The sequence below is a fragment of the Salvia hispanica genome, chromosome 3 (assembly GCF_029641045.1).
Source record: "Salvia hispanica isolate PSC_SH4W2 chromosome 3, Shi_PSC_v1, whole genome shotgun sequence".
In the NCBI taxonomy this organism is placed as follows: Eukaryota; Viridiplantae; Streptophyta; class Magnoliopsida; order Lamiales; family Lamiaceae; genus Salvia; species Salvia hispanica.
Window position 1 is genome coordinate 16,213,717 of NC_142694.1, and position 16,283 is coordinate 16,229,999.

At 41.1% G+C, this 16,283-nt stretch overlaps 3 long non-coding RNA genes across 3 annotated transcripts; 2 read left to right on the forward strand and 1 right to left on the reverse strand.

Annotated features, from left to right (window-relative positions):
• Positions 1-2,315: 2,315 nt before the first annotated feature.
• LOC125210624 (uncharacterized) lies at positions 2,316-3,048 on the reverse strand. Its single transcript, XR_007174389.2, has 3 exons — positions 2,917-3,048; positions 2,704-2,744; positions 2,316-2,554 (listed from the first exon to the last, which is right to left on the reverse strand). It is a non-coding gene; the product is annotated as an uncharacterized LOC125210624 (long non-coding RNA).
• Positions 3,049-4,594: 1,546 nt separating this feature from the next.
• Positions 4,595-5,948, forward strand: LOC148930254 (uncharacterized). The gene is made up of 3 exons (XR_016137430.1): positions 4,595-4,848; positions 4,947-5,097; positions 5,777-5,948. It is a non-coding gene; the product is annotated as an uncharacterized LOC148930254 (long non-coding RNA).
• Positions 5,949-14,100: 8,152 nt separating this feature from the next.
• On the forward strand, positions 14,101-15,454 carry LOC148930255 (uncharacterized). The gene is made up of 3 exons (XR_016137438.1): positions 14,101-14,354; positions 14,453-14,603; positions 15,283-15,454. It is a non-coding gene; the product is annotated as an uncharacterized LOC148930255 (long non-coding RNA).
• The last annotated feature ends 829 nt before the right edge of the window (positions 15,455-16,283 follow it).

The following is a 16,283-nucleotide window of genomic DNA, read 5'->3' on the forward strand; positions in this document are numbered from 1 at the left end:
TCAATTTATTGCCCTCACGTATGTTTCCATTGCATATTGATCATTGCTTTCACATTCGCATAATGTCTTGCTTTATTTACTTAGGGACTATTTTGACAAGTTGAAACTTAAGGTACCTAGATGTTGAATTATGATAATCTTTGTGCAAATTTGCTAATGAATTATGTCGATACATAATAGTAGTAGTAAATAGTAGTATACTACTCCCTCCGTTCCACAGTAACACAAGCGTTTCGTTTTGAGCACTTATTTTGAAAAAATAATATTAAATAGTTAAAGTGGAAAAAGAGTAAAGTAAGAGAGAGAATATTGTAGATTAGATTCTTCACTACATTATTCTCTTTCTTACTTTACTATCTCTCTACTTTAACTATTTATTATCATTTTTTTAAAACGAGAGCTCAAAACGAAACGCCTCTATTACTGTGGAACGGAGGGAGTACATTATATTGCACGCAGATCCACATAATATATATATACTCCATTCAGTCGGCAATATATGTCTCATTTTGATTTAATAAGATTTATTAAGAAAGATGAAGAAATGTAAATGCAAAAAGTTAATGTAGCGTGTATCTTGCCTTTTATACCACTCCATCCGTCCATGAAAAATAATCTCATTTAATTTTTTCTTTTTTAGGGAGTCCATGAAAAATAGTCTTATTTCAAAAATGAAATTTTTTTTCTCGTACTTTACCAATTTCTCATTAAAATTTATGTCGGTCACAAATGATACTATTTTTTATGAAAAAATAAATAATTTTATAGTAAAAGAGGAATAAATAATTTAGTAGATGTAATAGTGAAAGGATGGAAGAAAAAAAAGTTACATATATCTTTGGACGAATGGAGTGAGAGGTTATAATGAAAATGAGAAGTTGCACAACTTATAATTTTGGTCAAATTTTGTGATTCATTGCACAACGTATACTACAATTAACACCCAATATATACATATATCAAATTAATATCTCTGTTTAATTAATGTATATCGATTTTGAAGAAAAAAAAGTTATAACTATAGACGACACAACGAACTTTATATCACCATCAAAATATTCATATTGTCGGTGTCAATATGATCATGCTTACATAGCAACCCGCTGAATCTCCAATTTCCAACATTTACGTAAACTTTCTCCATTCTTTATTAGTATATGAATTTATTGGAAAATTGGTCCCTAATTTCGTGAACTTTGCCCAAATTTTGATTTTTCCCATAAATTTTAAAATTAGTACCATAAATCATGAACTTTCAGATTGGTTTGGTATTTCCCACGGCGGATCAAGAGTAAAATCCGACTAATTTATATAGCATTTTGAGTCATATTTAGCAGAATTCTTATAAGTGGCATGTCATGTTGGCATATCTATTTGGAATATTAAACACAATACTACTTTTATTTGACAAAATAAAACTCTAAAATTAAAGAAAACAAAATAAATTTAATAAAAACACAGAGAATTCAATTAGAAACACACATCTGTGACGCTACGATACAAAAATTAAAACACAAAACCTTGTTTCTCTCTTTCACAAACACTAGGAACACATTTTAGGGAATTTCCTTAAACATTCTTGGATTATTGGGAAAATACCAAACTAATCTGAAAATTTATGATTTATGATATTAATTTGAAAATTCATAGGAAAAACCAAAATTTGTACAAAGTTCATGATATTGGGAATCAATTTCCCGAATTTAATTACCTATCCTAATTTAACCTCTGAATCACAAAACAAATTGAATACGTACTAAAAAAGTCTTGCAGATCTTTATTGATATAAGTGCCTTTTTGCGTGACAAAACAGTATATTCTGATAATCAAACAATATTATCAGGGGTATTATTGTTGTAAGTTTCATCTTCTACTTTTTTTTAAAGATTGTTGTTGTTAGTTTCATTCTCTTTATATATCATACTTTATAAATTTTAAATTAAAACGCATATCATTTACAATCAAAATTATCAATGGTGGACAAAGATAGTACTCAAAATTAATACTATATCATTCATTAAAATTTATAAAACTACATTCACAATATTCTCGCGTGCATTATGGATCTCTTAATTTTTAAAATACCTATACTTTTTCATTCTATATATATTGTACGATTATCATAATCGTATAGCATCATTATGATGTGATTCCTCGTTAATATATCCACCATTTCGTACAAAAATGCACCTCCAATTCTAACTAGAAAAACAATAGTAATGTTATATCATGTTCAAACATTTAATAACTCTAGATCTTAAATATCAACGCATTCATTACGCCGAAAACAACATTCTCTTTCTTCAAAGCTCAAACATTTTTATTACACACTTATAACAAATGCCTAATCCGGCAATTATTACATATTAAACACCCCTAAAATAAATGACATAAAAAAAGGCGAGATAAATATAATTATATAAAAGTACAACGAAAACATTATTGATAGGATAATGTGTTTATTTATTTATTTAATTTTCTAAGTTGATTCAACGCTAGGAGGAGGGGGTCTATCATCGGTGGTTTCTCGGGCGGTTGTCTCTGCTAATTTAACCTGTAAATCACAAAATAAATGGAATAAGTGATCTTATAAATCTTGCGAATCTTTATTGGTTAATTCAATTGATTTTTGGCATAAAAAATACTACTATAATCTCATAAATCAAACAATATAATAAACCGAATTAGGAAAAAGAATCACACCTCAACTTTGAGCTCTGGCTTTTCTCCATTATTTTCCGTTGCTGAAAAACCAATAAATCGAAAAAAAGAAAAATGAGAATGAGAGCAGCTTAATAAAAGACAATTAATTTATTGTTATTTTTGTTATATACTAGTATATTTAATGAAAGAATATCTTTTTATGGATGCATATAGAGACTTATTTAAAGTAAAATGAAAGGAAAATATTGTTACCGCTTTTGCTTCCACCAGATACAATGTCAACAAGATAACCAAAGCCTTTCTTCATGCTTTCAAAAATGCTAGCCATTTTCCTTTTCTTACACTATGAGAGAAAGGAGAGAGAGACTAATGAATTAATTCGGTGATTTCTGAGGTGAAGAAGATGGCATTATATATGCAACAAAATCTAGCAACATGTCACGACCGCGCTTTGCTAAGGATAGCATTACTCGGTAAATCGTGACCAGGGGAGGGAATTAAGAAGAGGGGGTAGAAAGGGAATGAAAGAATTCATGATAAGACATAAATATTTCTTCATAAGATGAGAGATGTTCACGAGACAACAAAGATCATGAGAAATTTGAAAGAATGTTTATCACAGATCACTCGTTACTGGTCGTTTTTCCTATGACCCATCTATTACAAAATACTACGACAAAAGCACAGCGGAAGGAGTTGTAACCATGTGGCCATGTGTATGAAGACACATGCCACGAAAATCCTACAAAAGAGATAATACGACCACCAACTCCACTCAGCCACCATTTCATCACTTGCTCAACCTGCACATTTAGAAATACATGCAGGGCTGAGTACGGGGTACTCAGTGAACACATTGCCGAAAGATACACATATAAGAAAAAGTTATTATCATGCCATCACAGTAACGCACGGGGGTTTTCTTAAAGGCCCGAGCTTACTAAATTCATTTTCATAAAGTTCGCTTGATCAAGCTAAGTTCATTCCATTCATCCGCCATATCTGATGGTTCATTCCATCCATCCGCCATATCTGATGGCTCATTCCGTGTCGGGAAGGTGGCCACCTTCCACGATCACATTGACCGGCCAACCCTCTCGATGACTCACGGTCCATTCCTTCGTGCACATTAACTCGAATAGGATCTTGGTCCTATTGGAGCCGAATTCGTTTCATTCATTCATTCCTTTGGCATCGCCAAGCAGATAGGCATCATAAAACAAATAATTTATGGCACGATAACATTTAAAAAAAGTAAGTGCAATTTTATCAAACAAAAATCATTTCATATATTTGATAATTTTATCCACACTTAATGTGTTGGATATAAAGCCCACCTCAAAGCTTCCGAAAGAAATGCTACAACGCTTTGCCTTGGAAATCAAACCCCGCGAACACGCCCTTCTTGAAAGAGTATAATGATTTAAAAATTAGCTTTATGAACATACATAAGGTGCATGACATGACATGATCCTACATGGAGTATGTGTCCTACGTTCGGGGTTCGATCAAGATTACTTCTTTCCACTCAAGGAAAGTGGACCTCTATTTTATGAGACACCTTAAGATAATTAAATAATTATTTGGGAAGAGGGTTCATTAAATCCATACATTCTTATTTTCAAGAAATTTAATTAATTAATTTAGGAGGGCAAGACATTACTTTATCGTAAGATTAATTATTTAAAGGCTTCACATATTTTAAGAAATATTAATTCACAACTAAGAGATAAGGTTCATTTTATTTCTTATACTTCAAAGCCCAAAATTCCCATTTCCTCTAAATTCTCGGCCCAAAGAATTAATACTAGGAGACCATCTTGTTAAATAAATTCTTTGGCCCAAAGAGGAGGCCCAATAGGCAAAAGTGTTGCCCTAATTACTAAAAGAATTACTCCTCCCATTCTTTCCTCCATTTCAAACAAACATGCCTTCCCCTCTCTCCCACTCTCTCTCTCCCTCTCGGTTCTCCCCTCTGCCGGCGCCCTGGCGTCGCCGGCGAGCGGCGCCGGCGCCGGCGCCGACCTCTCCTCTCTCTCTCGGCCTCTATCTCTCTCCCTCTCGCGGCTCTCTCTCTCTCTCTCTCTCGGCTCTCGGCTCTCCCTCTCGCCGGCTCTCCCTCTCGGCTCTCCCCTCTGCCGGTGCTGCTTCTCGCCGGCGGTCTCGCCGCCGTCGACCGAAAAGGTAGGGTTCTCCCCCCCCCACTTCCCTTTCTTTCTCTTCTTCTTTATTTTTCTTAAATTGGAGGCCTAGGACTAACAATTGGGTCTTGAAATGTGAAGATTTGGATAGATCGTGAAAAATGGGGTCGGAAGAGGTTACTTTCGGCGCCAAACGCCGGAAAAACCACCGCCGCCGCCGCCGGACTGCCACCGCCGTCGCCCTGCCGCCGCCGCCGGACTGCCGCCGCCGGTCAGTTTCTTGTGCTCATAGGTGAGCTCTCCCAAAATTGTTATTATTGTGTGTTGAAGATTTCTTAGTGGATTAGGCTTTGTTTAATTGTTTACTTAGTCTAAGCTTATATGGATTAAGGCAAAAATTCTATTCTAGATAGTCATGCATAGTTGATATGAAATCATTAGGGAAAAGTATTCAAACACTACTATGATTTGTGGAACCCAAAAGTTCATGCTTGAAAAGTATAGAAATGGCTATGTAGTGAAGATTGTTGTTAGGAGAATTACCTTAAGAAAAGGAAGATGAGAAGGATGGTAGTGTAGAAATTTTGGCTCCTCTTCTTCAAACACTTGCTAGCATCATTAGTTGAAAAGAGATTTTGTTTAGAGAAATCTAGTGTTGAAGCAAAAGTGTAGGTGAAGGAGTGGTGTAGTATTTATAGAGGAAAAGAATGCATGGCTTTACATGGTTAATAGCTTGGTTTAGGAAGGCAATGCATTGTCCAAGAGTCATGGACTTTTTGCCAAAAGAGGCAAGTTGTCCTATCAATCAATTGTCATGCCAAAAATGGCAAGAATATTATGTCTCGTCACCTAAAAAGGCGTGAGCCGTCGTTTGGAAAACGTGAGCCGTCGTTTGGATTGCGTGATTGATGTGATTTGATTTCGTCGATTGTCTCGTCTTGATTTAACGTGCTTCTTATCCATTCGTGTAGGTATCGGGATTCAAGGTGTGGCTATTGCGCAAGGTCCGGAAGGCACGGAGAGTATTTTATTTTATTTTTAGATATTTACTTAAACGTTAAATTCGTGTACGGATTTTTATTTGAAACTCGGTCTTCACAAACGGACTTTTATTATAGCAACCATCTATATTGACTATTACTATTTTTTTGTTCACTACCTCAACATATACTTCACAACGGTTAATTATAACAAGAAGTAATAATAAGAAGAATTAGACGCGAAACTTATATTTATATATATATCGATGTTCTAAGCCTTAGGGTAAAAAGTCGGGGTGTTACATTCCTTCCCCCTTACAAAAATTTCGTCCCGAAATTTGTAAGGGTCTATTCAAACAGTTCCGGGTATTTTTCTTTCATCTCGTCTTCCAGCTCCCATGTAGCTTCTTCGTATCCATGATGCTTCCACAAGACCTTCACCGAAGTGATAGATTTCGTCCTTAGTTGTTGCACCTTCCGGTCTAAGATTGCTTCTGGCTTCTCCTCGTAACTCAAGTCTGGGTTTAACATCATCTCTTCATGGTGGATCACATGTTTCGGGTCATACACATACTTCCGCAGCTGTGAAACATGGAAGACGTTGTGCACGCTTCCGAAACTTGGTGGCAGCGCCAAACGATATGCAACGGGTCCGATTTCCTCCAAGATTTCGTAGGGACCAATAAAACGAGGCCTAAGCTTCCCTTTCACTCCAAAACGTATTATCCCTTTAGAAGGAGACACCTTCAAGAAGACCTTGTCTCCTACCTTGAACTGCAGGTCGGTCCGTCGAGCATCTGCATAGGACTTTTGTCTGTCTTGTGCTTCCTTGATTCTCCCTTTGATCTGCCGCACGATTTCAACCATTTCGTTGACTACTTCGGGACCCAGCATCTTCCTTTCGCCGACCTCATCCCAGTATAGTGGTGATCTGCACTTCCTCCCATATAGCGCCTCGTAAGGTGCCATATTAATGGTTGCCTGGTAGCTGTTGTTGTAGGCAAATTCTATCAGGGGCAGAATTGTCTCCCAACTTCCTCCCCTGTCAAGTATGACGGCTCGGAGCATATCTTCCAGCGTTTGGATCGTTCTTTCCGATTGCCCATCAGACTGTGGGTGGAACGCGGTACTGAAATTTAACTTCGTACCCAGTTCTTCTTGCAGACTCTGCCAGAAATTTGAAGTAAATTTTGCATCTCGATCTGACGTGATTGAGGCTGGGATACCATGTAAGCGCACGATTTCCCGCACATAAAGTTGAGATAGTTTTTCAGATCCATAAGTGATTGGAATTGGCAGGAAGTGGGCACTCTTGGTGAGGCGATCCACGATCACCCAGATGGCAGTGTTTCCTCGCTTGGTCCGTGGCAAGCTCGTCACAAAATCCATGGTTATGTGTTCCCATTTCCATTCGGGAATTTCTAAGGGTTGCAATTTCCCGTACGGTCGCTGATGAAGAGCCTTGACTTGTTGACAAGCCAAACATCTTTCCACGAATGATACTACACTTCTCTTCATGCCATCCCACCAAAATTTCCGCTTTAAGTCTTGATACATCTTGGTACTTCCAGGGTGTGCGGTGTAAGGTGTGTCATGAGCTTCGCTTAAGATCTCATCTCTCAGCTTCTCATCCTGGGGCACACACAGCCTCCCTCCGAAAGTGAGGGCGTTGTCCGCCTCCTCGTGATAGGTCTCATGTCCGCCAGTCCTCACCTTTGCTCGTATCCTTTCCAGACCTTCGTCCTGTCTCTGTGCAGCGATGATACGCTCCCTCAAATCTGGCTCCACCACTAGAGTAGCTATCCTTGCTTCTACCGTTTCTGGGGCACTTATCATTTCCATGTTGAGCTTGCCAAAATCTCGTAGTAGTTCCTCCTCGTGGGTGAACATGGCTGTCAAGTGTTGAGCCTTTCGGCTTAAAGCATCGGCCACCACATTGGCCTTGCCGGGATGGTAGTTGATGCCACAATCATAATCTTTCACCAGCTCCAACCACCTCCTCTGTCTCATGTTTAAGTCCTTCTGTTCGAAGAAGTACTTGAGGCTTTTATGGTCAGTGAAAATCTCACACCGAACTCCGTAGAGATGGTGCCTCCAAATCTTCAGTGCGTGCACTACCGCGGCTAACTCCAAATCATGGGTAGGATAATTAAGCTCGTGTGGTCTGAGCTGTCGTGATGCATAAGCTATTACCCTGCCATTTTGCATGAGGACGCAGCCCAATCCACTTTTTGATGCGTCAGTGTAAACCACATAGTCTGCCGTTGGATCTGGGACGGCCAGAACTGGTGCGGTGGTCAGTTTCTTCTTTAGTAACTCAAAACTTTCTGTACATTCTGGGGTCCACGAAACTTTGGTGCCCTTCTTGAGTTGTTGCGTCATCGGTCTTGCAATCTTTGAGAAGCCCTCGATGAATCTCCTATAATAACCTGCCAATCCCAGGAAGCTTCGTATCTCGTTGGGTGTTCCAGGAGGTTTCCAATTCTGCACGGCCTCCACCTTTGCTGGATCTACTTGAATTCCTTCGGCAGTCACCACATGACCGAGGAAATTCACCTCGTTGAGCCAAAATTCACACTTACTGAATTTGGCATATAGCTTCTCGGCCCTAAGCGTTTCCAGAGTGATCCGCAAGTGTTCCTCATGTTCCTTCTTGTCCTTTGAGTAAATGAGCACGTCGTCTATAAACACCAACACGAACTTGTCAAGATAGGGGTGGAAGACTCGATTCATGAGATCCATGAAAACCGCAGGTGCATTTGTCAAGCCGAAGGGCATCACCACAAACTCGTAGTGGCCATACCGCGTTCGAAAAGCCGTTTTTGGAATGTCATCTTGTCGAATCTTCAGTTGGTGATAGCCTGACTTTAAATCCATCTTTGAGAAGACACTAGCTCCTCGGAGCTGATCGAACAAATCATCAATTCTTGGCAACGGATATTTGTTCTTCAAAGTTAGCTTGTTCAATTCCCGGTAGTCAATGCACATTCTTAGCGTCCCATCTTTCTTCTTTACAAAAAGTACTGGTGCTCCCCATGGTGAGACACTTGGTCTGATGAAACCCAGGTCCATCAGTTCTTGAAGTTGCATCTTCAATTCCTCCAATTCCTTCGGAGCCATTCGATATGGAGCTTTCGACACTGGCGCAGACCCGGGTTCGAGATCGATGGTGAATTCCAATTGCCTATCCGGGGGTAAGCCAGGTAGATTGTCGGGAAACACATCTGGGAACTCTCGCACTATTTCCACATCTTCAATCTTCCTCCCTTCCTTTCCCTCTTCGTTCAGGTAGACAAGATAGGCCGGGTGGCCTTTTCGTACAAGCGTTGCAGCTTGTAGCGCGGAGATTATGGATTTCCGCTTACCCAAGGTAACCCCATGAAAGTTAGTGACGTCCTTTCCGGGAGGGTGAAAAGAGATTTGTCGTTGGTTGCACAGGATAGTGGCATAGTTTTCAGCTAGCCAATCCATCCCAAGGATTATGTCGACGTCGGACATAGGCATAACACTCAAGTTGTTGACTAATAACTGATGTCCTCCAAAAGAAACCTCTAGGTTTGAGCAGAAGCACTTAATTTCAATTATTCCTCCGATAGGCGAAGATACCCTAACTCTATGTTCGACTTGTTTCGTGGGGATGTCTAAGGTATCTACGCAAGGTGCTGATATGAAGGAGTGCGACGCACCAGTATCAAATAAGAGAATGATAGGTACACCGAGGAGCATAGCCATACCTGCCAGATTTCCTTGGTCCCCGTCTGGCTTCTTCTGCCTGAGAGCATAGGCACGGGCCTGTGATGGGAGACTCGGCCTCCGAGGATGTTGCTGCTTTGGTGGAGGAGGTAAATGTGGTGGTTGCCAAGATTGCATCTGGACTGCTTGCAACTGTGTGCGATGTACTGGTTGGTTCGACCTTGTCCCTCCTCCAGAAATCTTGCTTGGACAGTTTCTAGCAAAGTGGCCATTCCTTCCACACACGAAGCAACTGTCTGTCACTGCTCTGCAGATTCCCGGGTGCACCTTGTGGCACTTGGGGCACGGTCTCAGATTTGATTGATAGCCCCCAGTTGGATTTGAGGCATTTTGTCTTCCAACATCATGGTGGTGAGATTGTGGTTGCCACGGTCGTTTCGGCTGTTGGGGACCTCGAGTAATTTCCCATTTGCGTTTTTCTTTGGACCCTTGGGGGTAGTTCTGAGGAGGAACCGGAGCTACAGTCTGAGTGCTCCGTTCAGTGGGCATTGCTGCCTCTATATCCAAGGCTCGGCTCAGGGACTCCACGTAGGTCAATCCCCCGTGGCTAGCTAGCGCCATCCTAATCTCGTGCCTCAGACCGGCACAAAATTTCTCTGCCATCCTTTCATCGGTGTCGACTTGTTCTGGAGCATATCGGGACATCTCACAGAAAACCCTATCATACTCTGTTACTGACATCCTTCCCTGCTTAAGGTGATAGAATTCCACTTCCTTCTTCTTTCGGTAACTCTTAGGGATGTACTTATCATACATTTCTGCCTTGAACTGCTCCCAAGTTAAGCTTGCAATCTGGCCTGGGGTCATGGTCTTCTTACGTGCCTCCCACCAGAAATCGGCCGATCCGGCCAATTGGAAGGTCACACACGTCATACGCTCTCCATCTGTGCATTGCAAGAAGTTGAATATCCGCTCCATCGCACGGACCCAAGTCTCAGCCTCGGCCGGGTCGCCCAGTCCGTTAAAGGTTGGTGGATTCTGTCGGAGAAAGACTTCTTCAATCCTGCGTTCAATCCTCGGAATTTGCATAAGTGGTGGCGGGGGAGGTGAAGGTGGAGGCGGAGATGGAGATGGAGGTGGTGGCGTAACTTCGCGCCAATCTTCATGATTTCCTTCGACAATTTGGGGCACTCTTCCACCGCGTCCCCTTCCCCGTCCTCTAGGGCGTCCTACCCTCCTAGGTGGCATTCTATAAGAAAAGAAGATTACTATTGAGATAATAAAAATTTGCAAACACGCATGGGTCTTTTGTACATAACTTTAATTGAAGGCTACCAACAAGAGGCATAATAACATCACCTATAACAAAATGCGATCGTAAGCATAGAACATCTGCATATATATATATATCAAGCCAAAATTGCCTCTAGAGAGGACTTTTTGTACATAACAGATCCTCCTACATAACAAACGAAAGTCCCAACTCTACGCGATCAACAAAAGAAAAGCGTGAAACCGTAGGAAAGAACAGTTTTCACGTCACAAGGGGACTAGAGATAAAACTACTAGCATCAGGACGGCCTCATAAAGGGTCCGTTGCTGATGGTACATAACTAACACTACTCTACCAGTCGCCATCCGAGTCTAGAGAGCTCAGCCCCGAGCTCCCCTCAAAGCCATCGTCGCTACTGATCTCGATCGGGTCATCTGCGGCCCCTCCTGGTAACACCTCCGGCACGGGATGAGGTATCGCAACATCCGGAACTTCCAAAACCTCACGGTGTATCTCATCCCTAACGATAATGGGGCCGTCCTCAAAGTATGCCAACCATCGTCTCATGTCAGCTGCCCATCGATCCCATTCAGTGTCCAACTCATCGGGTGGGGGTTGTCCATCCGGCAACCCCAAGAACTGTCTGTGCTCATTCGGACTCCTCATCAGCGGAGCTGCTTCATCATCTGCCTGATACTCGATCGGGTACTCATCGTTGTCAGGGGCAACAATCATGGGGGCCTCGCCCCACCGTGTCGGGTCATGCTCTGGGTGGGAAAACTGGTGCACCCCCTGGGGTACATCGTAGCCCGGGAGTAGGTCCCTCCCATGTCTATGTGAAGGTCCAGCCTCGTGATCATACTGGCCCTGAGGCTCAGTAATAGGGAGGGTCGGAGTTTCCCACTGAGGTGGGGGCGGTGCTAAGATGTCTGGGGAGGCTGGCGGAACGTTCTGGTATCGCAAATACTGATCAATAATGGCACATAGGAAGCCTGGGAAGTCTCCCTCATCCTCTAGGGTGTCGGGCCGACGATGGATGAAATCATCTGCTAAGCTGGCTGTCCATATCTCCCAATCGTCAGGTAGTAGGGGAATCAGATGGCGTATGCCGTCAATCCCAGTGACGCCATGCTCGTGGGCTGTCTCCCACAACTCATAAAACCTGCATAAGACCCTCAATATGTGCGCTCCAGGACGAGGACTGTAGGATCGATAGGCGAGTATCGCATTGTCAGCGACAGCCTGGGGTGTGACTTGCTTGCGAGCCGTCCGGCGTTGGTTCATCTACACATGATGTTTTACCGAAACAATAAGTAAGGGAGAAAGTTGCTTAAGGATACACAACACTACTTCCTTTGGCGAAAAGCAAAGGGTGTACTTGGCCAAAGTCGCACGCATCGGGATAGGCGTTCATTATTAAGGGAGTTTGTGTGTCGGGTTTGTAAGCGTAAGATCAATTTGTCATAATATAAGCATCGGGAAATGCTTTGTTAGGACGGAGGTATTTCGAATTCGTTTGTCAGGGCATAGGAAATTTTACGTATCCCTTTGTACTTCCAACATGAATCCCATAACATTGGCACAAAGATTACATCGCTCGGGAAAGCGAGAATTACACATATACTTATTTCTTCTAAGTTCTCATTTCAAAAACGCTCATTCTATTAGTTCGATAAAATTCTTAAAAGACATCTTTCAAGAAAAAAATTACCTTCATTCAGGTTGAGGGCGATGAAATTGGTGCTGAGTCGTGGTCGATCTCGTTAACTTAGTCTAGCGAATCAAGTCTAGACTTTCCTTTCCAAAGAAGGACTCACGGTTACAGAGAAAAAACCTAGGCTCTGATACCACTCTGTCACGACCGCGCTTTGCTAAGGATAGCATTACTCGGTAAATCGTGACCAGGGGAGGGAATTAAGAAGAGGGGGTAGAAAGGGAATGAAAGAATTCATGATAAGACATAAATATTTCTTCATAAGATGAGAGATGTTCACGAGACAACAAAGATCATGAGAAATTTGAAAGAATGTTTATCACAGATCACTCGTTACTGGTCGTTTTTCCTATGACCCATCTATTACAAAATACTACGACAAAAGCACAGCGGAAGGAGTTGTAACCATGTGGCCATGTGTATGAAGACACATGCCACGAAAATCCTACAAAAGAGATAATACGACCACCAACTCCACTCAGCCACCATTTCATCACTTGCTCAACCTGCACATTTAGAAATACATGCAGGGCTGAGTACGGGGTACTCAGTGAACACATTGCCGAAAGATACACATATAAGAAAAAGTTATTATCATGCCATCACAGTAACGCACGGGGGTTTTCTTAAAGGCCCGAGCTTACTAAATTCATTTTCATAAAGTTCGCTTGATCAAGCTAAGTTCATTCCATTCATCCGCCATATCTGATGGTTCATTCCATCCATCCGCCATATCTGATGGCTCATTCCGTGTCGGGAAGGTGGCCACCTTCCACGATCACATTGACCGGCCAACCCTCTCGATGACTCACGGTCCATTCCTTCGTGCACATTAACTCGAATAGGATCTTGGTCCTATTGGAGCCGAATTCGTTTCATTCATTCATTCCTTTGGCATCGCCAAGCAGATAGGCATCATAAAACAAATAATTTATGGCACGATAACATTTAAAAAAAGTAAGTGCAATTTTATCAAACAAAAATCATTTCATATATTTGATAATTTTATCCACACTTAATGTGTTGGATATAAAGCCCACCTCAAAGCTTCCGAAAGAAATGCTACAACGCTTTGCCTTGGAAATCAAACCCCGCGAACACGCCCTTCTTGAAAGAGTATAATGATTTAAAAATTAGCTTTATGAACATACATAAGGTGCATGACATGACATGATCCTACATGGAGTATGTGTCCTACGTTCGGGGTTCGATCAAGATTACTTCTTTCCACTCAAGGAAAGTGGACCTCTATTTTATGAGACACCTTAAGATAATTAAATAATTATTTGGGAAGAGGGTTCATTAAATCCATACATTCTTATTTTCAAGAAATTTAATTAATTAATTTAGGAGGGCAAGACATTACTTTATCGTAAGATTAATTATTTAAAGGCTTCACATATTTTAAGAAATATTAATTCACAACTAAGAGATAAGGTTCATTTTATTTCTTATACTTCAAAGCCCAAAATTCCCATTTCCTCTAAATTCTCGGCCCAAAGAATTAATACTAGGAGACCATCTTGTTAAATAAATTCTTTGGCCCAAAGAGGAGGCCCAATAGGCAAAAGTGTTGCCCTAATTACTAAAAGAATTACTCCTCCCATTCTTTCCTCCATTTCAAACAAACATGCCTTCCCCTCTCTCCCACTCTCTCTCTCCCTCTCGGTTCTCCCCTCTGCCGGCGCCCTGGCGTCGCCGGCGAGCGGCGCCGGCGCCGGCGCCGACCTCTCCTCTCTCTCTCGGCCTCTATCTCTCTCCCTCTCGCGGCTCTCTCTCTCTCTCTCTCTCTCGGCTCTCGGCTCTCCCTCTCGCCGGCTCTCCCTCTCGGCTCTCCCCTCTGCCGGTGCTGCTTCTCGCCGGCGGTCTCGCCGCCGTCGACCGAAAAGGTAGGGTTCTCCCCCCCCCACTTCCCTTTCTTTCTCTTCTTCTTTATTTTTCTTAAATTGGAGGCCTAGGACTAACAATTGGGTCTTGAAATGTGAAGATTTGGATAGATCGTGAAAAATGGGGTCGGAAGAGGTTACTTTCGGCGCCAAACGCCGGAAAAACCACCGCCGCCGCCGCCGGACTGCCACCGCCGTCGCCCTGCCGCCGCCGCCGGACTGCCGCCGCCGGTCAGTTTCTTGTGCTCATAGGTGAGCTCTCCCAAAATTGTTATTATTGTGTGTTGAAGATTTCTTAGTGGATTAGGCTTTGTTTAATTGTTTACTTAGTCTAAGCTTATATGGATTAAGGCAAAAATTCTATTCTAGATAGTCATGCATAGTTGATATGAAATCATTAGGGAAAAGTATTCAAACACTACTATGATTTGTGGAACCCAAAAGTTCATGCTTGAAAAGTATAGAAATGGCTATGTAGTGAAGATTGTTGTTAGGAGAATTACCTTAAGAAAAGGAAGATGAGAAGGATGGTAGTGTAGAAATTTTGGCTCCTCTTCTTCAAACACTTGCTAGCATCATTAGTTGAAAAGAGATTTTGTTTAGAGAAATCTAGTGTTGAAGCAAAAGTGTAGGTGAAGGAGTGGTGTAGTATTTATAGAGGAAAAGAATGCATGGCTTTACATGGTTAATAGCTTGGTTTAGGAAGGCAATGCATTGTCCAAGAGTCATGGACTTTTTGCCAAAAGAGGCAAGTTGTCCTATCAATCAATTGTCATGCCAAAAATGGCAAGAATATTATGTCTCGTCACCTAAAAAGGCGTGAGCCGTCGTTTGGAAAACGTGAGCCGTCGTTTGGATTGCGTGATTGATGTGATTTGATTTCGTCGATTGTCTCGTCTTGATTTAACGTGCTTCTTATCCATTCGTGTAGGTATCGGGATTCAAGGTGTGGCTATTGCGCAAGGTCCGGAAGGCACGGAGAGTATTTTATTTTATTTTTAGATATTTACTTAAACGTTAAATTCGTGTACGGATTTTTATTTGAAACTCGGTCTTCACAAACGGACTTTTATTATAGCAACCATCTATATTGACTATTACTATTTTTTTGTTCACTACCTCAACATATACTTCACAACGGTTAATTATAACAAGAAGTAATAATAAGAAGAATTAGACGCGAAACTTATATTTATATATATATCGATGTTCTAAGCCTTAGGGTAAAAAGTCGGGGTGTTACACAACACGTCTTGGAGTTTATTTCTTTATAAATAGTAGATATTGTTAAAAATTAAATATTGCTATTATAGCCTTGTGAACCATGAGATCAATACAAAGTTTTCTTTTCTTTACTTTTTCTCTTTTTTCTATTGTCACTCTACAACATATACGTGGGACGTGGTGGAATTAAGATATAATTTTATATTATTTTTAACAAATTCATTTAATATGTTGATTATTTTTATCCATCAGTTGGATTTTTTACAGTTTTTATACCTCTTAAACCCCATTTTTAGGTGAAATTATATAAATATAGCACGTGACAAAAAAAAGTCTAAGATCTTATCATTGATTCACCCAACTCTCAAGTTTGAAATTGGGTCAAAACGTCATGCCATAATAAAAAATTTCTCTAGTATTTCCAAGACAAATATCTCTGACAAAATCAATTTCTTTGTAGGATTGATCTTGTCAATCAAATTAGTTTTAAACTATTTTGACATTACAAGTTTCTACGTGGGTAATGTGTACATTCTAAAGTATAATTTGGAGGGGAATTACTTTTATGACGTCCATTTATTAAGGAGTAGTTTAAACGACTTTTGAAGAACTTCTTTGAACTAAATTGTTTAATTCCATCGTTTTTAAATACTTTTTATTAGTAAATTATATTGCACTCGCGTATGTTTCCATCGCATATTGATTGCT